The sequence below is a fragment of the Poecilia reticulata genome, chromosome 6 (genome assembly GCF_904066995.2).
Source record: "Poecilia reticulata chromosome 6, P_reticulata-male-v2, whole genome shotgun sequence".
NCBI lineage: Eukaryota > Metazoa > Chordata > Actinopteri > Cyprinodontiformes > Poeciliidae > Poecilia > Poecilia reticulata.
This window is the reverse complement of record NC_088835.1, coordinates 28,446,428-28,452,895: the sequence shown is the minus strand read 5'-3', so window position 1 is coordinate 28,452,895 and position 6,468 is coordinate 28,446,428. Positions and strand designations below refer to the sequence as shown.

Sequence of the window (6,468 nt, the reverse complement as noted above, 5' to 3'; positions counted from 1 at the left end):
GTCTTTGTGATTTTTGCCTTTCAAAGGATTTCAGAAGGACATTTTTGTCATTTGTTTTTTTGTTTTTTTTCCCCTCGTCACACTGACGTGGAGGAGGTTAAACCGTGAAGTTTCCTAACCCTTACCGCGCAGCTCAGAGGTCATCTCTCAAGTTCTCCTCCAGGGAAAGATTTTTTACTTTGTAAAGAGAGATCTGAGAGAGCAGGCAACCACACGTCACAGCTTCTCCGGGAAAGTTAACTCCAGGGAAAGGATGCTCTGGTGTTGGATGTAGGAGCGTGAGCCAAACCTTTTTCCCTCTGAGAGCTTCAACGTCTGGGGAAGTGAATGTTTCGCGGACCTGGAGGATTTTTACGACCACGTCGCCCAAGGCGTTCTGCAGGGGAATGCTGCTGCAGCGATGTGTTTTAGTAGTTACCTTTATGAAATTCCACTTGAATACAAGCAAACCGACCTTTATAAAATGTTACGTGAAAGTAGAAAGTTCCCAACTACAAATTTTGAGTAAAAGTTACTTTGTTTCTTTTTTATAAGCAGAAGAAAGGATTTCACAAAGTAAAAAGAACATATTGTTATGAAACTGTTACCACAGTCTTAGGGCAGCACCAAGAAAAACATTTATAAAATTCACAGATTAGCCATAATATTGCAAAAATAAAGTCATATAAGAAGATATTACAATAATAAAGTCAGAATAACATGAGAATAAAGTTGGAATGTTTTGATTTTATTCTTGTATTGTTTCAACCTATTCTTATCATATTTTTTTCTTAGCATGTCCCTGGTACTCAAACAATTAAAGCTTCAGTACATAACTCTTATAAAAATATATTTTACATGTTTGTTGATTCTGTCATCATGTTGTGACAGTTTGTCATGAGATGAACCAAAAAAATCAAAGTCCTGTATTTTCTCCCAGTTCTAACTAGAAACAACCAATCAGAGCCAGGAGGAGGGTCTTAGCGCTGTCAATCACCCCTGTGTGTGGCACTATGTGGGGGTACCCAAAAGTTTCCAGAATGACGCTGATGCATGCGCAGTTTTCGTAGTACACGATTCCGCCGCTAGTTATTTGTTCAACCAGGCCTTTTCAATCAGTGTGCCAAGCAGAGTTGATGTGGAAGGTTTCGTCTACCAGCAGTGAATTTTCTTGGAAGAGCTGTTTTGTCCAGCCGTCATTTTTCTTCATGGAGAAGTTTTAGCGCGTTGAGAAGTGACGTTTTGCTTCCTGCTCGGGAAAAAAGCGGTTGATCATCAATTGACATTTCACCATTTTTAAAGCGGGTGAACCACGAGTAAACTTGAGCTTGACACATCTTTATAAGCAGTCTTCAACATTTGAACGGTTTCCGATGCTTTCTTTCCCGAGCAGGAAGCAAAGCTTCAGCCGCGCTGCTCATAACCTCGGTACCACCTCGTTTATGCTCAGGCTAATTAGCATAGTCACAGATTACAGCGGATAGTTTTCCTATGACTGCAAGTTGTTTCTCCACCATTAGCACATTTAGCAGCCTGTTGACGAGGTTGACTGACGGCGCTAAGACCCTCCTCCTGCCTCTGATTGGTTGTTTTTAGTGCATTTTTTGCAGATGGCAATAATAGCTCAGGGTAGAGGAGATCGATCTTTTCACAGATTATCTGTTTCATAATCTCACAACATGGAATCATGTAAAACGGTATGTTTTAGTAAAAGTTACATGCTGCAGCTTTACCTTTGGTCCTGATTACTGGAGTCCCACAGGGTGGTGTACTCAGTCCTGCCTTCTTTTCTCTTTTTGCACATTTCAAACCTCCCATCTATTCTTTCTTTCACCTGATCTGTCACTGCGTTTCAGACGTACTGTTTGGAGAAGCTTTGCAATCTCTTTCAGGAAGGCAATGTAAACAGTCCTGAGAGATTCTGGCTGACTTTAAAGCGGTAGCATCATGCTACATTGCTACATCAATGAAGCTTGCAGTCAGTTCTCATCATCACAGTTAGTCACATCCTCCTCCTCATTTTATGGCTCTAAGCAAGCATGAAGGACTTGCTGACTGTTTTTACAAGATGTGCTCCTGTTAGATGCTGAACTGGTTCTCTGGAAGAGCAGGAAGAGCCTTAAAGTCATCTAAGTATCGCTAATGCTACTCGATTCCAGGCTAATTTACCTGTGGGAACTACAAGGCGTTAAATTGCGAAGTCATGTTTTACAAATACAACATTTCTTTAACAACTGAAGGTGACATAATTACTTAATTGTGCTACAAAATGGCACAATCTGCTGTGAAAATACGTAACACTGCCCCTTTAATAGCACCTGCTGAGTGGAGAGTTTCTCGTTTAGTGTAAACTTTATTTTTCTTATAAAAAGCTGATCAAACTGGAGGCAGGAAGTTTAAGTGGTAGAATGTTTCTGTCCCAACGTGCTAAGCTAACAAAGATAAGTGATACTTTAAACACCCTGAACTAATAAACGTTTGCAGCAGAATCTGATCAAAGTTAAGCAGCAGTGTGTGTGTGTGTGTGTGTGTGTGTGTGTGTGTGTGTGTGTGTGTGTGTGTGTGTGTGTGTGTGTGTGTGTGTGTGTGTGTGTGTGTGTGTGTGTGTGTGTGTGTGATCCTGCTGGGAGTAATGAGCTGTGTATAAATCAGGCTCTCGTCTCATAGTTATGTGCTTTGTTTGATTTTCAGCCTCAAAGTAAATCTGTCATCTCGTTATCAGACTGCGGGCCGCAGCTGCAGGACGTTTAGTGCTTCTCTGCTGTCTCACTTCGAGTCTGATTTACTTAGGACCTCGGTTTCCTCACATGCCTCTGCTGAAATGAATCCGTCCGTTTAATTTAAGTCTGAATAAGCAGAGGCTGCCTCCCTTGGCCTGTTTAGTGCAGGCGGGTCAGGAAATGAGCGATCAGTAAGCGTTTGGCTTAACTCTCTCCTGATAACCTCTCCGGCTTCGAGGGTCATTTATTTTCACTGCTGCTGTTTGTTTTATTTCCCTCTCCGACCGTATTATGATGGCCTCTGGTTAGTCTTAGTTTCGTGAAGCTAAATGTTTAAATGTTGGGATGTAAGAGGAGAAATGTGCAGAATCTTTAGTTTTGGTTGGAGACGTAGCAGGTTATTCTAAATAATAATGCAGTCAGATGTGTTTGTGATGTTTTGGAAGGAGAAACATCTTATTTCTGTTGTGTATTTAACTTTATGTATTTATGTTTTGCTTAGCAGTTCCTCCCAGGGAGGGAGCAGAACTGCACAGATGTTGTTGACCAGAGGGAATCTGGTCCATCTGATCCGGAACCAAGCGCCTTCAGGACATCGTTTGAAGGTTTGCACTTAGAGATTGTGACTCTGGATTTGCTGTTAGTGGCTGATAAATGGAGGCTTGGAAAATCTGCAGACGTAGAAATGGTTCTGCTAGAACAGTCTTTCTCAAACTGTGGTTTGCCGACGCCCCCTAGTGGTCCGCAAAGTACTGCATGTAAACAAGGTGCTGTGACATCAGCTCAGAGAGTGATGCTACAGTTAGCTTACCTACGGACTGTGCTTAAAAATAATAATGGATACATTGGTTAAAACTGGGTCATATAAAAGAAAATCTGTAGATACAGGTGGGAAGTTTCTCAGGTGAGCTGCAGAACTTCAGTTTTTCAACATTAAGTCTCCGTCGGCGGCTTTGCTGAATGAAATATGAAGGTGACGAGCGGCTAAGCAGCGCTGCGCCCCACGCTGACTGACTGCATCTTAACACCTAAAATGAAATTATTTCTATTGGACTACTGGCTGAAAGAAAATGTATGTTGGCTTCCAAGGCAACTTAAGTCTACTTGATTCTTCACTACAAATAGCCCTAATATGTTATTAGTGCACAAACCTTTGTGGTAAAGAACTTTTCTGATTTAAAAAAGTAGAATCTATACTTTCAAAAAGTGTGAATAACTCAAAACACCCCCAGTAGTTTTATAGTTGCCAAAGCAATACCACCCTTAACATTAGGATGAACAAAGACAATAAGTTAAGAGGCTAATATTTTCATTTCAGGTTATATATATTTGTGAGTTTTTGTTAAATGGGGGTAAATGGTAACCAATCGGCCTGAGAAAGTTTGAGAAGCTCTGATCTACAGAGTTGTGTTTTTCCAAATGAAGGAGCCCAGAAGATGAACAACTTCATTTTATTTCCTTTATGTGGAGAAGCAGCTCCCCTCTCACTTTATCTCTTAGGAAAACACATGAAACCGTAAACCGGGAGGACTTCAGGATGATGCCCCCCAGAAACAGTTCTTCAAAAACAGCCGCATCTACAAAGAATCATGGTAAATTTACTTCAGAACCCAAAACAAAGAGGTTGTTTTCTTTAAATCAGATATATAGTCACATATGTGCCGTGTGAACGTCTGTTTCTTATCTGCTGAACTCGGAGACTTTTCACTTTAAACCAAAATATTTCAAATCACGTCTGAAGTGAAGACATATCCGGGCTTTTTCCAGGTATTGTTTTCCAAATAAATGATTGTTGATGTGTTCCGCAGGTTTGAAAGCTTCTTCTTCTTCTCTCCTCTCTTTGTTTTCCTTTGGAAGAAAACAGACTCTGCCAAACCACAAAGAGAGGTTCGTTTCCATCATTGAGATGTTTGAACTGATGGACTGTTTTTGTTTTCTGTGTCGTTTCGTCTTGCGGTCAAATGTTCTTTGGGTTCGGTTTTGCTGTCATTTTGACGCAGTCATCGCTGAGCCTGTCTTCATTTAACTTGCAGTCACTGTGAGATCCTCTTGTGATTCCTCTGACGGTTTTGTACATCAGGAGATCACAGATGTCATCTGGTCTTTACCAGATTCGGCAGCTATTTAAATGTAACCAAAAACATGGTAGTTCTGCTGAGGAAAGTTACCGCAAACATGACTTTGAACTCTGAGAAATCCTCAAAATGTGGGACCTTTAATAAAGACGCACACAAACAGCAACCTTTAAAATGAATTCATCTGTTGTGGCAGTAGCAGAAAATTACACCGAGAAATATGGAAAAATGCAATTTTCAGTTTGAATACATTCATTCAGGGCCAGTAAAGTTTGTTTTCTTTAAATTATGATTATGATTTGTGGATTCCTTTTGCTAAATTATGATTTTATTTTCCCTTTCTGAAATGAGTGACTAAAAATACACCACCAGTTTTACAAGAGTCAGTTTTTTAGAATAAAGCTGCACTAATAGAACCTGAATTTATTTCAAGATCTTCATCTGGGAGCGAGGGGGAAACGCTGCGGGTTGTAAACGGCGAACATCGATGGGATTTACTGTCTGCTGGAACAACAACAACAGTCCCTGAGGTCGGAGTAGCGCCGGGTTCTGCCCTCCGTCCAGAACCAAGGTGTGATTTCCAACAGCTCCTTTCATGTGGCCCAGCAGTCCAGAGGCAAAGTTTTCTTCCTGCTGCAGTAAAAGCCTTATCTCGCTGTGCGGAGGAGATGCATCACCTCGGGTCGCAGCGCTGGAGGTCTCAGCAGGATGTGGTCGGTTTTAAAACCACGTTTGGACGCAGTTTGTCGTGTTCAGGAATGAATCAGGCCGGCGTCACTCTGTGGGTTTTAAATGCTTGCGATGAGCGACGACCCTGGAATATCCTGGAGAAAACGGGAATGATTCACTGACTGGTGCGGCGTTTTTCATAGTAAAGATGAAAAACTCACTGTTACTCAGATTGATTTAAAAAATCCAGTGTAAGGCGAATAATAAAAAATATTGATACAAATATTTATATGCATATTTAAAATATTTTAAATATATATATAAAAAATCTAAAAATAAATATATAACATATTTATAAAAATATTAGCATTTTGCAGGTAAAAAGCAAAATGACATTAAAAAATAGCCAACAGTTTAAATCACCATTATAAATAAAGTTTTTAAATAAATGTTAATCTTAATCATTTATTTATAAATGAAACATAAAAAGTTATCTTTGAATTTTTGTAGCTTAATCTTGACAGAAGTCCATCGTTTAAAAAGTGAAAGTAGATTTTTAAGAAGCATTTGAGCCTCGACTTTCATTTGCACTATTTACTTAGATCTGGTATTTAATTCCTCTAAGTTTTTGGTTTATTATTATTTGTGTATTAAAATTGCAAATTAAACTGTTCATCTGAGTTTAATTTCAGATTTACTCTTTCTCTGTTTGCCCATCCTCATTTCTCTTCAATGGTTGCCCCTTTATTATCATTTCACCTCTTTTATCCTTCATTATACGAGTTATTTTTTCACATTTTTCCACTTTTGCCTGCGTCTGTGTTGGTAAATCTTCAGTTTTTGTTAATAAATTCTCTCGTTTTCTTTCCAAGCTCTGGTCTGAGTTTAAACCTTAAACACAACACAAAGATGGAAGAAAGATGAGCACTAAATGAATAAAGTTTCATTTAGAGGACAGAGAAATAACCCCAAAATAAAAGAGTTGCAGCTGTAATGTAAATGTGCATAATTTATATAAATATATA

General features: G+C 39.4%; 1 long non-coding RNA gene across 1 annotated transcript; it reads left to right on the top strand.

The window, feature by feature from the left end:
- The first annotated feature begins 1,960 nt into the window (after positions 1 to 1,960).
- Positions 1,961 to 5,696, top strand: LOC108166358 (uncharacterized). Its single transcript, XR_014087728.1, has 3 exons — positions 1,961 to 3,304; positions 4,200 to 4,291; positions 4,508 to 5,696. It is a non-coding gene; the product is annotated as an uncharacterized LOC108166358 (long non-coding RNA).
- Positions 5,697 to 6,468: the final 772 nt, after the last annotated feature.